We start from the raw sequence: 19208 nt of genomic DNA, 5'->3' as shown, positions 1-19208 counted from the left end.
GGCTGACCTCCAAAGGGAATTTAACCTGCCCAAGAACCGCCTAATCTGTGACATGCCCACCAGGTGGAACTCAACGTTGGTCATGCTGCAGTGACTGCACACACAGCAGAGGGCCATCAATGAGTACCTGTGCGACTATGGCACCAGGACAGGATCAGGGGATCTTGGCTTTTTTCCCCACGCCAGTGGGCCATGATCAGGGATGCATGCACTGTCCTGTCACCATTTGAGGAGGCCACGAGGATGGTGAGCAGTGACAGTGCATGCATCAGTGACACTGTCCCCCTTGTCCACCTGTTGGAGCACACGCTGCGTGGAATAATGGACAGGGAACTTGAGGCAGAACAGAGGCAGGAAGAGGAGGACTTCCTTACCTCTCAAGGCCCCCTTTATCCAGACAATGTTCCTGCGTGCCCGCCAATCACACAGGAAGAGGACGAGGAGGAAGAGGAGGAGGAGGAAGAGGAGGATTGTGTCAGCATGGAGGTGGAGCCTGGCACTCAGCATCAGCAGCAGTCTTTAAGGGATCGTTTACAGTCCAAAGAAACCCATGGACTTGTATGTGGCCGGGAGGAGGTGGCTGCGGATCATGTCGTCCTTAGTGAACCAGAGGACTCCGGACCGAATGCCTCAGCAAACCTACGCTGCATGGCCTCCCTGATCCTGCAAAGCCTGCGGAAGGATCCTCGTATTCGTGGTATCAAGGAGAGGGATCAATACTGGCTGGCAACCCTCCTTGATCCACGTTACAAGGGTAAGGTTGCAGACCTTATCTTGCCATCGCAGAGGGAGCAGAGGATGAAACATCTTCGGGAGGCCTTGCAGAAAGCTCTGTGCAACGCGTTCCCAGAGACAGGGAGGTTACCAACTCCTGTTCCTGGACAACGTGTTGCTGAGGCTTTGGTCAGTCAAAGAAGGAGTGGTGGAGAAGGTGGCCGTCTGACCAATGCATTCAGACAATTTTTTAGTCCGCAGCCCCAAGGTATGATCGGTTCCAGCAACCATCGCCAGCGTCTGTTTTACATGGTGCAGGAATACCTAGATCTGACTTGGACACCTTTCCCACTGAAAATCCTCTGGGTTACTGGGTCTTGAGGATGGATCACTGGCCAGAGCTTGCACAGTATGCAATTGAGCTACTGGCCTATCCTGCATCCAGCGTTCTTTCGGAATGCACATTCAGTGCTGCTGGAGGCTTTGTAAACGATCACAGGGTACGCCTGTCCACCGACTTGGTCGATCAACTGACCTTCATAAAAATGAATCAGTCTTGGATCACCACCAGCTACCAAGCACCTGATGCTGATGTAACCGAATCATTTTGTTTGAAATGTCAGATCCCTTCAAGTCTGCTTATGCTGATGCTGAGTGACTATCCTGTTATGCTGAGTGACTATCCTCTTCCTCCTCAATGATCATGTTGATAGCTTGTAAGAATATTTTTGGTTCTGGGCTCCACCACCAGTGGCTAAGGCCCAATTTTTCAGCCCCTGTTTAACAGGGGCATGTAATTACAATTTTTGATCCAATATTTTGCAGGGAGGGTTCGTTGCTGCGCTCAACTAGAGTATCTGTGAGGGGTTGCAGTGTTGTTGCACCAGCACCAGTGCCTAAGGCCCAATTTTTCAGCCCCTGTTTAACAGGGGCATGTAATTACAATTTTTGATGCTATATTTTGCAGCAGGGCTCGTTCCTGCGCTCCAACTAGAGTATCTGTGAGGGGTTGCAGTGTTGTGGCACCAGCACCAGTGCCTAAGGCCCAATTTTTCAGCCCCTGTTTAACAGGGGCCTGTAATTCCAATTTTTGATGAAATATTTTGCAGGAAGGCTCATTCTTGCACTCCAACTAGAGTATCTGTGAGGGGTTGCAGTGTTGTGGCACCAGTGCCTAAGCCCCAATTTTTCTGCCCCTGTTCAACAAAGACATGTAATTACAATTCTTGATCTAATATTTCACAGCAGGGCCCGTTTCTGCGCCCACCAAGAGTAACTGTGAGGACTTACAGTGTTGTGGAACCAGCACCACCACCACCAAAGGCCCAATTTTTCTGCCCCTGTTCAACAGGTGCATGTAATTACAATTCTTGATCTAATATTTCACAGCAGGGCCCGTTCCAGCTCCCACCAAGAGTAACTGTGAGGACTTACAGTGTTGTGGCAACACCACCACCACCAAAGGCACAATTTTTCTGCTCCTGTTCAACAGGTGCATGTAATTACAATTCTTGATATAATATTTGACAGCAGGGCCCGTTTCTGCACCCACCAAGAGTAACTGTGAGGACTTACAGTGTTGTGGCACCAGCACCACCACCACCACCACCAAAGGCCCAATTTTTCTGACCCTGTTTAACAGGAGCATGTAATTACAGTTCTTGATATAATATTTCACAGCAGAGCCCGTTTCTGTGCCCACCAAGAGTAACTGTGAGGGCTTACAGTGTTGTGGAACCAGCACCACCACCACCAAAGGCCCAACACCAACACCTAAGGTCCCAATTTCTGCAGAGTATATAGGGCAGGCCCCTACTTTCAAACATCCAACTTACAAACGACTCCTACTTGCAAACGGAAGGAGACAACAGGAAGTGAGATGAAATCTACCCCTAGGAAGGGAAATTCTCTCCTGTAAGAGTTAATATGGGAAAAACGTGTCTCCTCTCCACTGATGCTTTATCACCAATCCTTGTTTCACTAAAAACCCCAAATTGTCAAAAAACATTTGTCATTGGGACAGAAGGTGAGGTGAAATCTTCTGAAGAGGTGCACAGACAGCAAAACAAATGTCAGAGGGGTGATAACCCTTCCCTATGTTTTCCAAAAAGCTTAAAAATGGATTTTTTGACTGGAGCTACACTTTAATAATGTACCAGTTCAAAATTACAAACAAATTCTACTTAACAACAAACCTACAGTCCCTGTTTTGTTTGCACCGCCTGTATACTGCTGTTCAGAGTATATAGGGCCTGGGGGCCCCACACCTTTCCTTTTTTTAATTTGGGTGCGGGGTTCCCCTTAATATCCATACAGGATCCAAAGGGCCTGGTAATGGACTGGGGGGGTACCCATGCCATTTGTCTCACTGATTTTCATCCATATTGCCAGGACCCGACATTACATTAAAGCCACAAGCAGTTTTAAATGACTTTTTTCCTTTAAAAATGACATTTTGTGCAGGGACTGTTCTAAGCACGGGAAACACACGCCACTTTACAGGCATACTATAGACACCCCCCAGCTATGATATTTAAGGGAATGTTTCACTTTTTTTTTCACTTTAAGCATCATTAAAATCACTGCTCCCGAAAAAACGGCCATTTTTAAAACTTTTGTTTGCATTGATACATATCCCCTGGGGCAGGACCCTGGTCCCCAAACCCTTTTTAGGACAATACCATGTAAATTAGCCTTTAAATTTAGCACTTTTGATTTTGAACATTCGAGTCCCATAGACTTCAATGGGGTTCTAAAGTTTGCGTGAATTTTCGGTCCATTCGCAGGTTATGGTGCAAACCAACCCGGGGGTGTGTTCGGCTCATCCCTACAAATAAGGGCACTAGAGCTATTTTAGTCATGTTTCAAGAGTTTGACGTTTTTGCAAATAAACAATCATACCCTTGTCTTTGGCCAACTTTTAATAATGCCTGTTATATGTTTTGTGAGACTTCCTATTTGCTACCTTCTATCCACACAGCAAATAATTACAATGCAAAAAGATTGTTACCATGAGGGCACATACAGCAAGTTGTTAGGTCTCTTGATTGAAAAGTCACTGTCTCAGAAATCTAGCCGTAGAGAATAATATTATGATGTCGATACTGTCTACCTTCCTATTTATTGCAGCCTGTATGTTCATGTATTATCCAGCTATAAGTATATTCCATGGAGTGCTCATACATTGTTATAGATATTTTATTTTCCACCTCATAACATTTACCATTTAACATATAAAAGGAAAGACAAACTAAAAAAAATTTATTTACACTATATGATTTTTGTTTTTTTGGGGGGGACGCAATCATTTTTTAGAGTGCAATGCAGAGTAATAAAAACTTTAGTAAGAGAAACATATAATTTTAAAGCTTACTTTGCAGCAGGAAGATGCTTTTAGTGGTCTCTATTGTATTGAACTAAGTAAACCCATTACACTGCAGATACTTCAGATTCAGCACAGTACTGAGAAAGAAAAGGAATATATTTACAAAACAAGTATAAAACAATAGAACAAGTTGTATAGTTCATTTTTCATGCTTATTTAATTCCATTGCATGGTTTATATACTCACGTTTATTTTGTATTGTAAAGCTTTATTTTTTTTTAATTAGGTTATCGGAATTGCAGATATCCTGTGTTGCTCCACCATAGCTGCAAAAATTAGTAGTCTCTGCTATTTGTAGCCTCTAGTGTAGGTGATTACAATCATAACATTATATGTGCATTTATGGTAAGATGTTTTTCTTTCTTTATGTTTACTGTAGGTAAAGACCATTAGCTATATACTAGAGATGAGCTGAACACCCCCTGGTTCGGTTTGCACCAGAAGTCCCGAACATTGCAAAAATTTGGACCCGAACTCTGAACCCTATTGAAGTCTATAGGGCCCAAACCTGAAAAATTAGAAGTCCCCATTTGAAAGGCTTATATGCAAGTTATTGGCCATAAAAATGGTATGGGGGCCCGGGTACTTCCCTGGGGGAAATGTACCAATGCAAAAAAACTTTTAAAAAATATTGTTTTAAAAGGAGCAATCATTTTAATGATTCTTAAAGTGAAACAATAAAAATGAAAAATGCATTTAAATATATTGCCTGGGGACCGCTTAGTCTGCCTGTTAAGTGGAGCATCTGTAATGTGTATAGAACCTGCTGCAGCAAAACTGACATTTCTAAAGAAAAGAAAATTACATTTAATTTGCCGGCATACAATTAAATTGCCGGCAACAGAAACATTTGAAAAAATGGCATGGGGTTCCCCCCCAATCCATCCCAGGCCCTTTAAAAGGGAGTCCCATGCCAAAATGTAAAAAAAAAGGCATGGGGTCCCCCAAAAAATCCATACCAGACCCTTATCAAGCATGTCAGGAAAGGGGGGGCAAGCAACACCCCCCTCCTGAACCCTACTATGCCACATGCCCTCAACATGGGGGGTGCTTTGGGGTGGGGGGGCTCTACTTCTTTAACAAGGGGACCCACAGATCCTGGCCCCCTCTATGTGAATAAGTTTTGGGTACATAGTGCCCCTATCCATTCACCTAAAAAGTCTTAAAAAGAAATAAAAACACATACAAGTTTTTGACAATTCCTTTATAAAAAAAAAGTACCCCGATGTAAATCCGTGGCCAATCATGATGCCGCCGCCACCACCATACCTTAAAATTTTTTTTTAAAAGGTCCACTTTCAACGAAGGCTAACCGCCTACTTCAGGCTCTGCCATTTGACAGTTCTTATATAGGTACGGGCCGGAGCCACCTGGCGATGTCACCTTGTGGCACCGCCCCCTTGTGATGTTATGACCCAGTATGCACTGGTCAGTGACGTCACAAGGGGGGGTGCCACCAGGTGGCGTTGCCAGATGGCTTCACCCCTTACCCATATAAGAACTATCAAACGTTGGAGCCTGCAATAGGCGGTTAGCCTTCAGTGACCGTGGAGCATTTTTTTCCTCTTTTCGGTAGTGGCAGCGGCATCATGATTGACGATGGATCTGCCTCAGGGGAGCATCATTTTTTAATAAAGGGATTGTCAAGAAACTATGTTTGTGATTTTTTTGCTTATTGACACTTTTTTTGGTGAATAAGTAGGGGTACAATGTACCTCTACTCATTGACGTAGAGGAGCAGAATCTGGGGGTCCCCTTGTTAAAGGGGGCTTCCAGATTCTGATAAGCTACCTGATTACAGACCTTGCCCAAAGCACTTCCCCCCATGTTGAGGACATGTGGCCTTGTATGGTTCAGGGGGGAGCTCGCTCATCCCCCCTCCTGTGACTGACTTGTGACTGTGCCTCCTTGTGTATAGCAGTCTGTGAGGTGGCACAACTTGTATGTGCAATGGTATTTCTTCTTTGACATACCGCTGTAATCCTCACTGTTCCAGCTCCACTCAGGTGAAGGAGAGAGAAGGAGAGAGTGTTTTTTTTTGTTTTAATTTTGGCGTGAGGTTTCCCTTAAAATCCATACCAAACCCGAAGGGCCTGGCATGGATTGGGGGGGACTCTCCACACCATTTTTTTCCACTTTTTGCATAATGAAAGGCAAATTTTTTTTTTATTTAGCTATCAGCAGGGAAGCCCATCAGTTATTAAGGATGCAGCAGCTGGCTCCTTAACAACCAGCTTTCACTGTGCCCAGATTGGGCAAAGCCTTACCTATTCAGGGATTATAATACACTGTGCAGCATGCAGAGCATTGTGGGGCACTTGGCAGGCAAACATCCTGCCGAGCGCCCCGCAAATTCGGGGTATTTGTCCAACGGGTGAACAGGCAATGTTCGGGCCAAACTTTTGCTTGGCCCGAACCGTTAGCCCAACACTACTATATACATCTGCTGGCTTATTTGATAAGGTAGTGCAAGGAGCAATAACCCAAAACAATCAATCAAATTTTTGATGGTTGAGGATAACTGATCTATGATTAACACCATTAATTTTTACACAAATGGTATAGCTAAAGACTTAGAGATACCTATTGAAAAATTTGGTTTGACCTTTCTCTTTATTAAAAGTTTTGTTTAACTTTTGTAAAAAATATTATAAATGTACATGATTTTGTAGGTTAAAAAAGTGCATTTATTATTGTTTTACATTGCAGCCTGCAAAGCAATGTACCCGCAATCAGTGCATCATGAGTGCAATGCTAGGCTCCTGCAGACACTCAGTACAATGTACCTCCAATGTGTGTAGACAGTTACTGAAATGCAGTAGTCAATAAACTATGAGGGAAACTTTTGACTAATTGGTACAATACACCAATTATGATATACAGATGGATCCCCACAGCTCCGGATCTTTGTTGGCTCTGTAACCAGGAGAAGGGCTCATTACTACACGTATGGTGGGATTGTATCCTGATACAACCATTCTGGTGTAAAGTCTGTGAACTCTTAAAACATGTAACAGAAACATAAATCCAACTGACTGCAGCATACTGCCTGCTTCACATCTCAAATTGTTCAAAGAAAACATACAAACGATCATAGATTCCTACTCACTGCTGCAAAATCAGTGATCCCTAGGCATTGGAAATCCACAAACACCCCCACAATTAAGGAATGGCTCAATGAGGTACACAACCTATAAGTAATGGAGGAAATGAGGGCAAGATCCTGGCAACCCAATTGTCCTATCATATACCTGCTTGGGTGGATTTGGATCAAGTGGGATTTGTTCCTGGAAGAGAGGCCAGGGACAACATTATTAAGGCCTTGAATCTACATCATTGGCTTACCTTAAGCTGACGGGAAGGTTTCTTTCTAGTGATGGATGCCGAGAAGGCATTTGCTTTTTCTCTCATCACCACTGACATCCTTACCCAATCTTATGCCAGTCCTAGAACAGTTCAAACGTCTTTCAAATTTAAAAATCAACTATGCAAAGTCTTTTGCCCTTAAAGTTTCACTATCTACAGAGATAGTAAAGCAGTGCCAGATAAACTTTCCCTTCAATGGAAAGCAGATGCCATTAGTTACCTAGGTATATAGCTCACTGCTGACCTATCGGAGCTATATGCCAAAAATGACTTGGTGGAGCTGATCAGCATGCACCAGGATGTTCAAAGATGGGATGTACCCACTATTTCATGGTTTCGAAAGGCTTCTATTTTAAAGATGACGATTCTTTCACTCTTACTATACAAACTGTAAACTCTTCCAATCCATTTGCTGCTTTCTTTCTTTGTGTCCTACACGGCCATGTGCAGGACTTTTCTATGGGGTAACAAACCTGTGCAAATAGAGTGGGCAAAGCTGGTACTACCGAAAGTCCAGTGGCGAAATTGGTCTCCCTGACCTTAAACGTTACTATTGGATGGTTCACCTTGCTCGAGTGGTGGATTGGAAAGTACATACTTGCTGTAAAGGGTGGATAACCATTGAAAACTTAGTCTCAAACTCAGAGCTACGCTCAGTTCCAGGGTTCTCTGAAGAACATGTGCTATCTACCCTCTATTCTAATCCCTTTATTCCTTTGACAGAGAATGTGCAGTACATGCTCTTTCTGTCAAGATTTGCTCAATCAACCCAGTTAGAGGCAACCCAGACTTTCTTCTTGGTCTGTCTAAGACCTATCTGGCAGCATAATCGCCGTATGAGGAAATGCAGGCAAAACTTTTTTTTCGCAGAGGCAGATTCATGCGAAATAGGGAACTCGCAGAACTATCCAATACTAGCTAATTTCCTTTCTGGTCCTATGTCCAACTGAAGCACTACTTGGATATTACATCCCATAGAGAAAGATTTACCAAAGCTCCCACGGTCTTTGAATCACTTTGTTCCTGGTCGTCTCCACAGAGTCCTGTGATCTCGATGCTATATACTTCAATGTTTGGGGATCCACATGCTCTCTTGTGTTCTGATCACATATTCTGGGATTCCACATTAAACATGGAAATAGATGAGGCCGGATAGGACTGCATTCACTTATATATTCACAAGGGCTCTCTAAATGTGGCAATCCCAAGAAATGGATATACGCTTAAAACGAGGTGGTACAAAACACCAGATCTGCGTCACAAATTTGTCCCATCGGTCTCTGACCACTGCTGGAGGTGCGATAAGGAGATGGGCATGTTTCTCCATATATGATGGACATGCCCCCTGATCCAGCCTTATGGGCATAAGGTACACAACGTGACGATTGCGATCTCTTTACTCCCGCCGGCACAGTACCTTTTTCACTTCTCTAAAATACCCAAAAAGCAATACTATAAGTTGGTAGCTATGCATATGATAAACGCTGCTAGGCGTACTGGTCCATTGGAGATCCAGGTCCCCCCCTTTGATGAGGGAGTGGGTCATATTAACCACATAGCAGCAATGGAGGAGCTGATCTATACCACCCTTGATAAAATTTCTAAATATTCAGACACATGGGAGGCCTGGACAACATTTTGAAATTCTCAGTCAAACCAAGACCTATTACAGGATAACAGTTGAGATGTTCCCACAGGTCAATAACTTATTAGAAATAGAACTTAGAAATCACCTTTGACCTGATGCAAAAATTTGTATTCCCAGAAACAGATGGAGAGGGTAGCTGGTGGTCGTCCTCCCACCCCCTCTCCTCTCTTTATCTTTTTTATGCTACTAACCCACGAGAACTCCCTTCCCCCCTTTACAAGATTTTCTAATATGAAAAAAAGATCTAAAATGTTGTCTCAATTATATTGTTCAAATAATCATGTTTCAAAAAGTTTAAATAAATAAATTAGCCTTTATGGACACGCCTCCCACATAATGGATTTTTCCTATGGGTAAATACTTACCTGAAGCCCCACTTTTAAAAGTCTTCACTGTGTGGCCTAGCCTTTTCCTAAAAACAGTCCCAACCAAGATTGGTGTCTGTCCCTGTTCTGCCCTATAGATGGCTGTGTTCTTTATTTGGAGTACGTGCATGGACTTACCCTTTTGGTTGAGCAGGAACTGTGGATATGTTTGGTAGGAGCAGGGGTTAGAACTGTTTTCAAAGACAGGGTATCTAAAAGAATTCAGTGCTCTTTCTTTAGAAAAGTCATAGAGTACTGTGACTGCTGTGTTAAGATAAACCCTGTAGTAAATTTGATTAATGATTTATATCTAAATAAGTCAATTTAAATAAAAATCATACAGTATAAGCACCAAAGGTGCAATTACACTTTTACCATTTAACCTTTCATTATTCCCATTTACCAGCTTAATTATTCATATTACCTCTTCATCTATGAACTAATTACTAGTAAACGAAGATCATTTTAGAATCCTGTTGTTAATTAACCTGCTTTTGAGCACCTTTTCTGTGCAATTGCACGATTGTTCCTATTCTATTTAATAAACACTGGCTTTTTGTGGCAAGTGTTTTTTTTTGTTATTTTTATTTAAAATGTGCAGCAAGGTTATTGATGTATACTAGAATTTCACTCTAGAATAGGTGAAAAGTTGTCTTAGTGATAATGAAAAAAAAATTTGACTTTTAAGTCCAAGGATAGAAAACCATGATCGGACACATAGGGGGGATTTTTTTTTTCTTTGCTCAAGTATGGTTACTGAAGGAGGAGACATTTCAGAGAAAATGTGCAGGTAGTGGTGTAACATTTTATAATATTCTGGCAGTTAAAACATTAAAACAGATCCCAGGCAATCCCATGTAAATTACACAAAGTAACACAGGTTGGTATTCATCAGTACACCATTAAATGTATGTTTTTAATGCAGTCAATGTAAGTTCCTGAATTGGACTTTGTATCAGCATTTTAAAGTCCCTGGACAGTGGAGCTCAGACTGGGGTATAGAGATGCTGATGGATGGAGAGGGAAAAATGACAGAGTGATGAAGTAATTGGTGTACTGCTTCTCTTTACACTGTCCAGAGTGTGGGAGAGACAAGGTCTGTAAATGCTACTGAATGGCAACAGAAAAAAAAGTCTTCTTCCCTTCCAGACTTGGTTGTTCGGCTGACAGAGCATCAAGAGTCTTAGAACTAGAATAACATAAACAGGATCCCATTGACAGGTAAAACAGTTCCATTATACAGTATACTGTATGTTCCATCTGTGTATTTAGCTGTCCGGAATTCAGCTGTGATCAGGGAATTAATTTGTCAGTGTTTGGTGCAGTAGCTAACAACTGCAACATAAAGACACATTTCATTGGTTTTAAGGTGATGATTAAATGAACTGTGGTTTTGTTTACATTTTTTCTTTGTTTATTATGACCAGATTTTTTTTGTATTTTTATTTTTATTTTGGCAAATATGATATAAAGAATATTAATATTAAGTAGTCTTCTATCTATGCAAGTTTTGGAGCTGTCATCTCCTTTTTTACATCATCAGAATGCTTACTTTTCAGCTTCACTAAAAGAAACCCTTTGTTTACAGACTTTGAATGAGTCATCAAATTGGTGACTTATATTTTCTAAAGTTCCAGTCTCTGACATTTCAATCAGTCAAACAACATGTCAAAAGCAGGTGTGCTGTCTCTTCAGATGACTAATGGTGCTCTGGAAAGCCTTTCTTGTTGAATAATGTGTAATGTTTTGTGTAATAATAGTGTAAAAAAAAATCATTAAAAGTGATCCAGCAGACCCCTATATACCACTCTCTGTAAGATGGAACACTGGTCTGCTTCCTTTTATTTAAAATCCCATGTAACACAAAACTGAGAACAGGTTATGGCAACACTGCCCTTCCACACTTGTAAACTTGAGGAAGAACATTGTTGCCAAAACTATTGAATTATTTTAATAGTATGGGGAGCATTTATATTTTGTAAAAATAAATGTAATTATGCTGTTTTATCTATTTAATGTTTGTGAGGCTACTTATGTTTGAATGGGCGAATGCACAATAGAGGTTAATAAAATGACATAGACTGGTGAAAAAAAGGTAAAAAAAATAGAGAAAAAAAAAACATTCCATCTTCAAGACTGTATCTTCTATCTTTGTTGCAAACTATGAACTGTCCAAAGTTTAGGATGCCATAAATGATGAGCAAAAGTCTGGGCTTAAGTGTTGGTAATGTCTACCTACAAATGGATTTAGCTGAATAATTTCGGCCTTGGTCACAATAAAGTGGGGAAAATTGCACACAGAAGCTATATACTGTTTATGCTAAACTGCTCTAATAACTGTGACAGATAAATACAGACCCATTTGAGCTTTTTCAGTAGTTCTAAAATATATTTATCCATAGTGCTTAAAATATCACTTATCTGAGGGGAGCGTGTCGACTGAGCTCCAAGATGGATGCTTAACACAGGAGCTCCGCTCATCCGCCGGAGATAATCCACCACCATCCAAACCCACCGGCACCATCCACGGCCCTGTACACCACTGTCGTATCACCATTAACCTGCTGCACAGCACAAAGATGCCCAGACACAGGAAAAACCCACAGCAGCCGCAGAAACTGTTGCGCTACTTTACCACAGCCCCGCGTGGGCTACAACAAAATGGTGGCGGCGTTTGGGAACAACGGCCTGAATACAGGGCCACAGAACACAACAGCAGCTGCGGGATACTCTCCACATCATTCTCCACACCCAAGCCACACAATGAGTCATCCTCTGGGACATCCAGCCCCTCTACAAGAAGCTAAGCTAAATCCAAGCCACGGAGGGACTCTCCAGCTAGGACACAGGCTGACCCAGATATGGAGGTAAGCAGGCCACAACATATTACCACAGCCCAGAACACACCCTGGGGAGATCCTATAGCTGACTTCCCCACATCAGACAGACCCATCTCAGACACAATGCTTAAAGAAATGCTGCTGTCTTTGCGGTCCTCACTACAAGCTGATATGGTCAGGGGAATCAACAAGTGCCAAAGGGAGGTCCATGCCATAGGCAACAGGGTAGATCAGGTTGAAAGCAAGATGGAGGAATATACATCCTCATACAACATGATGGTAGAGGCCCATACAGCACAGGGAGAAGACATAAGATGGATAAAAGACAAAATCGCAGACCTCAAGGACAAATCCAGAAGGAACAACCTCAAACTGAGGGGAATCCCAGAGTCTGTTCCCCCTAACCAACTCCTGCAATATGCCCACACCCTGTTCTCTACACTAGTACCAGCACTGACAGCACAAGACCTTATAATGGACAGGATCCATAGGGTCCCCAAACCATCCTTTCTCCCTAAGGAAACCCCAAGGGATGTATTAGTGAGTCCATTACTACCCCATAAAGGAAAAAATACTGCAAGCGTCACATAAACCAGAATACATCCCCCCGCAATACTCCCTGACCTCTCCAGGCACACACTGCAATGATGTCGTAACCTGGATACAATCACTAAGGCCCCAAGGAACCATAAAATCCTCCATAAGTGGAAATATCCAGCGACACTCTCTATCACCCACAATGGGGTCACAATATCAATCTCAACCTTGGAGGAAGGGATTACAGCCCTACGGAGATTGGATATACTCCCTGACCAGGCCTTACTACCTTCATTAGGACCACAATCAATACAAAATGAATGGCAAGTAATCTCTCATAAGCGCTCCAACAAGAAAAGTGCCGGTGGAAGCTCTTAAAGAAACCACACAACTACCCACGAATGTCTCCGGTTATAGGAAATAAGTTTATTTTCTCCTCTTCCCCTCTAACTTACCAATAGCAGCTACATCTGCACATGGATCCATTACAAGATCCATTTCTTATGTTACCCATGTTGACTTTTTATGTTCTTTGTTCCTTTTGTTGCTTATTCGATATACACAGCCATATCCGAAGCAATTTATACTCATCTACTGAAGAAAACAAGCCATGGATACCTTCTCCACATCATACCGAACCATACCAGAGCAATCCCTACGGATGTAGGGAGTACCTACACCACACAATCATACAGCAAGATGCTTTACCCCTGCAATGATGGTTACATACCTTTCAATTAACGCCCGGGGTCTAAATCATCCTGCAAAAAGATTTTTACTGTGGAAAGAGAAAGGCAATCAGAAGGCAGACATTCTCTGTGTGTAGGAAACCCACTTCCAACTAAACAAAATTTTGAACTGTTCACACAAGGACTACTCACATATACTTCTGGCTTGTACACCCAACCACAAGAAAGGAGGAGTCCTATTAGCCATGAAGATTCAATCTCCTTCCAACCTAAGGAGACATTCCTGGATGAAGGGGGCAGATACATAATCACAACTGGGGACATCAACTCCAAACCATACACCCTAGTTACACTATATTCCCTGAACCCCCACCAACTTCCATTTATAAGGAAGGTACTCAAGCCAACTCTATGAAATATGGAAACCTCTTGATATGTGGGGACTTTAACTTGACTTCAGATCCATCACTGGACACCACCACAGGTAAACCCAAAGGTACAGCATCCCTTCAGGCATTACTGCACACTGAGGAACTGTTTGACACATGGAGATGTCTTCATGAAAAGGACTACACCTTTTTTTCACATGGACATTGCTCATATTCACATATTGACATGTTTCTGACAGATAAGTGGCTCTTACAACAAGTAGAAACCACTCAAATACATGACATTACGTGGTCAGACCATGCTGCCATATCTATGTCTGTTAAAGAACAGGGAGTCTCCTCTTCATCCCCCATCTGGCGCTGTAATGTTCGACTTCAACAAGAACCCCAAACCCACACAAAAATCTCTCAGCATCTCCAGGATTTTACCCTAGACAACGCAGCGTCGGTAAATTACCCGTATATCCTATGGAATGTACAAAAGGCCTTTAAGAGGGGCATACTTATCCAGTTTGGGGCCAAAGAAAAAAAATGTTACACATCAAAACTTAATGCATTGTTATCTGAAATTCATACTACAGAAACTCAAAACAAAAAGTTGCCTACAGTGACATTAAGGAACACACTCACCAAACTCAGAGAGAATCTGAGAGAACACCTTTCCCAACAATACAACAAACATCTTAGACACTTACAGATAAACTACTACGCCAACTGAGCAGGCAAATAGACTGAAGGCAGCAGACACAAAATTCAGAATAGCATACCTAAAACACCCTACCCTACACCACAAAATCGTAAACGCATAAGCCATAGCAAATCAATTTGCCGAATACTACGGCACACTTTATAACTTACACAAAGATCCCACCACACCTCCACCAACCACAGAAAAAATACAAACATTTCTACAGGGCTTGAACCTTCCATCTCTCTCCGAATATCAACTTGCTGAATTAAACGCCCCGTTCACAGCCCAAGAGATGGAACTAGTCAAAAACACATTACCGAATGGTAAATGACCAGGGCCAGATGGTTTCTCCAATGAATACTTCAAGACATTTAAAAACATACTATCACCACACATGTGAATAGTCTTTAAAAAAGCCAGACAGATTCTGCAACTTTTCCCCAAGAAATGCTGAGAGCACATATAGTAACCCTACCCAAACCAGGAAATGATGCTAACACACCAGCTAACTTTAGACCAATATTCCTTCTCAACTCAGACATTAAAGTATATGCAAAACTACTGGCCAAAAGATTAACGAATATCATTCCCTCAATTATTCAACGTGATCAGATGGGATTCGTGAAGGGGAGACAAACCTCAGATGCAACTAGAAGAATCATAAATGTGATACACCATGCTGAAAAAAGTTGAACACCTTCTCTGCTGCTATCTATAGATGCAGAGAAGGCATTCAATAGGGTTCATTGGACCTACATGGAGATGGTATTGTCCAGGTTTGGCTTCAAGGGATCTACACTAACAGGTATTTTGTCTCTATACTCCTGCCCATCTGCACAGGTATACTCGGCTGGCTTCCTATCCATGCCCTTCAACATATCAAATGGGACACGTCAGGGGTGCCCCCTCATCTTTAATTTAATGATAGGACCGCTGGCCGAAGCAGTTAGAACACATCCCGTGATCACAGGTTTCCAGTTTGGCTGTAGCATGCACACTATAAACTTATTTACTTAACCCGCTTACATCCCTAGAACAGGCCCACAAAAATGGATTTCGGCGATATCTCATATTACACAGTTAACTTCACCAAATCTCTAATTTTAGATGTAGGAGTACCGCCTTCCATACAGAATATACTACAAAAACAACTCCCATATACGTGGAGTAAGAATGGTATTACTTACCTAGGAATTACACTGACAAATACAACCTCTGCACTAGTTAAAGCTAACATGAATCCGCCAATTAACAAACTGGAAACCCAACTTAAAGAAATGTGGAAAAAGGAACTATCCTGGTCAGGCAAAATAGCAGCCTTCAAAATGTCAATCTTGCCACAAATCGTATATATATTCCGCACCCTACCAATCCATATACCTCACCATTACCTTAAAACCCCGTCCAATCTAATCTAGAAGTACATTTGGGATGGCAAAAAAGCTAGATGCTCCTGCAAAAACCTCACCTCCCACAAAAAAGTAGGAGGGGCAGGACTAGTGGACTTAAACGACTATCTATAAGCAGCTGGACTGGACCATATCAAATACTAGTTATACAAGAGCAATACACCACTATGGGTAGACATAGAAAAAAACGAAATCCCCAATGAATGACCTAACAACACTACTCATGGGTGAGATCTGGATACCATGGGACATCAACACTCTATCCCCTCCTATGCAGACATCACTGATGGTGTGAAGATTCCTCCTAAACCAGAATCACACTGATACACATGAGACAGGTTACAAGCTACCATTGAACCTCCTGGAAACAAAAATCCCTATGTTATCGGTTAAGGACCTGGTAAACCATGACATCACACACATATCAGACCTCTATAGCCTAAGCCTAAATTTACAGAATAAATAATGACACAGTACCAATTGCCAAACAACAAGCTGTTATCCTGTTTACAAATAACACATTTCCTCAGATCTCATCCAAGCCCAATGATAAAAATACTGTCCAAACTATGGCAATTTTTCTCAACCCCCAAACAAAACCTAAAAGGAATCTCAAAATTTTATAACCTCATCCATAACAAACTAATATTTAAGAAAACCATAGCAATGGGGAAGTGGGAGACAGACTTGGGCACCACCTTCTCAGACGAACAATGGCAACATACTTTCAGAGAAACACACAAAGCTTCACACTGTGTTAAGCATTGAGAACTGATGATCAAAATGGCAAACAGATGGCATTATACCCCATATAGAATAGCAAGCTATTTCCCAGAAACATCGTCACACTGTTGGAGGGGCTGCAGGCAAATAGGACACCTATTACATATGTTCTGGTAGTGCCCAAATATAAAAAGCCTATGGAACCGAATATTCCAGCTAATCTCCTCCCTAACAGGAATTTTAACACCTCCTGACCCAGCATTAGCAATCCTTCACTTGGGCGTAAAGAACTTCCCACCCAACTTCAGGCCAGTCATTACCCACATTCTCCAAGAGACCCACATATTGATACTTCACAATTGGAAAAATAACACCTCTATAAATCTCTCAGATGTAATGAGAGCAGTCCACAGAAACTATACGTTCAAGCGACTCATTGCAATCAATTCTATGCACTGTAACATATTTGACAAACATTAGTCTATATGGACGAAATGTAACAACGATACGTAAAGCATCTTTGACCCATTGACTGTTATGTACTTTCGCTTCTTTCTACTGATTAGTTAATGATCTGTTTTTATAATTAACCACTCAAATGTTCTTATACGGATGTATACTGTGTATATCAAACTGTCTTATTTGTTCGAAATGTTCGTACTAATCTGTTAATATCTGAAATACTCAATAAAAAGTATTGAAATAAAAAAATATCACTTATCTGTTCATTTTCGTTTATCATAAAAAAGTAACTTAAAGAAGTTCTGTGCCTAAATGCAGGTTATTACTGAAAAAAATCAGAACAAATGTGTTTTTGTTCAGCCTTCACACGAAGCATGGATTCATGGTTTCTAAACTCACAGACGTATTTATGTCCAAAAACATATTATTAAAGTATAATCTCACTCTATAACTGCAGTGCCATTTTTAATTCCATAATATTTCTGCCATCTGGCATATCTAATATTCAACTTTAATCAATGCATTGTGTTTTAGGTCTTTTAGAAAATGTTAACGGTAATTTTATCATTATAAAATAATCCTCCCACCATAACTGTGATAAATTGTACTGATACTTCAATAGTTAAGGCAAATAAAAACTGATTCAAGGTAAAACATTGCACATTTTAATAAAGATTTGATCTTAGACCTCAATCAGATTCCCTGAGGCTGTTAATACATTCTTTTTGTTAAAAAGTCATTGGCTTTTAGAACAAACTTTATAATGTTCAGACCTAACTAGCCAAATTTTTGTCCAATTCAGTGTGAAGTTGGACATGAGATAAAATGTGTCAGAATTTGAGACTATATACTATACTATATACTATATACTATATATAACTGAATACACGAAGAGTTGAATCATATATCAAAGACTTTTCAGGTTCAGATATTGGTGAACATGTTTGTTGAAAGCTGAATGACTTCACTGCCTGTTTTATCACATTCCTTCTACAAACAGACATGAAGTAAAATTCTGAAATACTCTCAGTGATGAAAGCAATAATGAATAAGGCATTTTTTTTGATACCGAGATAATAGATTGGACAGATACTTCAACTACACAACAATTTTGGAGGTTAATAAAATACCTCAAAATAGTAAAGCAGGCCTAATAGATTGCTAATACTTTTCAAGTGCTGGAACAAAATGTTTTTACTTCTCAGACTAATCTGTCTCTAAAGCCGCAAACACATGATCGTATTTTCCGACGGGAAATGTGCGATGACAGGCTGTTGGTGGAAAATCCGACCATTTGTACACTCCATTGGACAATTGTTGCCGGATTTTCCATGCTGGTAGGTTAATTGGATCCTGTCTAAATTGTCCCTAATATGTATGAATGTGAGTTAGGGACCTTATATTGTAAACTCCTTGAGGGTAGGGACTGATGTGGATGTACAATGTATATGTAAAGCACTGCTTAAATTGATGGTGCTATATAAGTACCTGAAATAAGTAAAACATAAATAAATGTACATGCCTACTCCCAAACTGTCATTTGAAGTAAATCACATAGCCAAGTATTTTTCTATTTTTTTTTTTTTTTTATTTAATAGGGATCACAAGAAGGTCCTCTAAAAATCAAGAGGAAGGCAGCAATGGAGAAACTGTTGAAATTGGTGAACCCTTTGTACTCCAGGGCAGACCTCAATTATGTGGAGAGCAAAATTGGGAACCTGAGGAGTACATTTATAGGGAGCACAAGAATATGCTTGACTCTGAGAGATCGGGAGCAGCAGCAGATGACTGGTATGTCCCCAGGCTGTGGTATTACCACAGCCTGCGGTTTTTAACAGACCAGATCGAACCCAGGCCATCGCTATCAACACTCTCTTCCACATCGGCTGAGGGCATTATTTTTCTTGTGCATTATTCAAAAAAAGTAAATAAATTAGACATATTATATGCCATCCAAATGAAAATTTAAATAACTTAATTAAAAAGTGCA

The sequence above is a fragment of the Aquarana catesbeiana genome, linkage group LG09, assembly GCF_042186555.1.
Source record: "Aquarana catesbeiana isolate 2022-GZ linkage group LG09, ASM4218655v1, whole genome shotgun sequence".
In the NCBI taxonomy this organism is placed as follows: Eukaryota; Metazoa; Chordata; class Amphibia; order Anura; family Ranidae; genus Aquarana; species Aquarana catesbeiana.
This window is presented reverse-complemented; position numbering follows the sequence as displayed.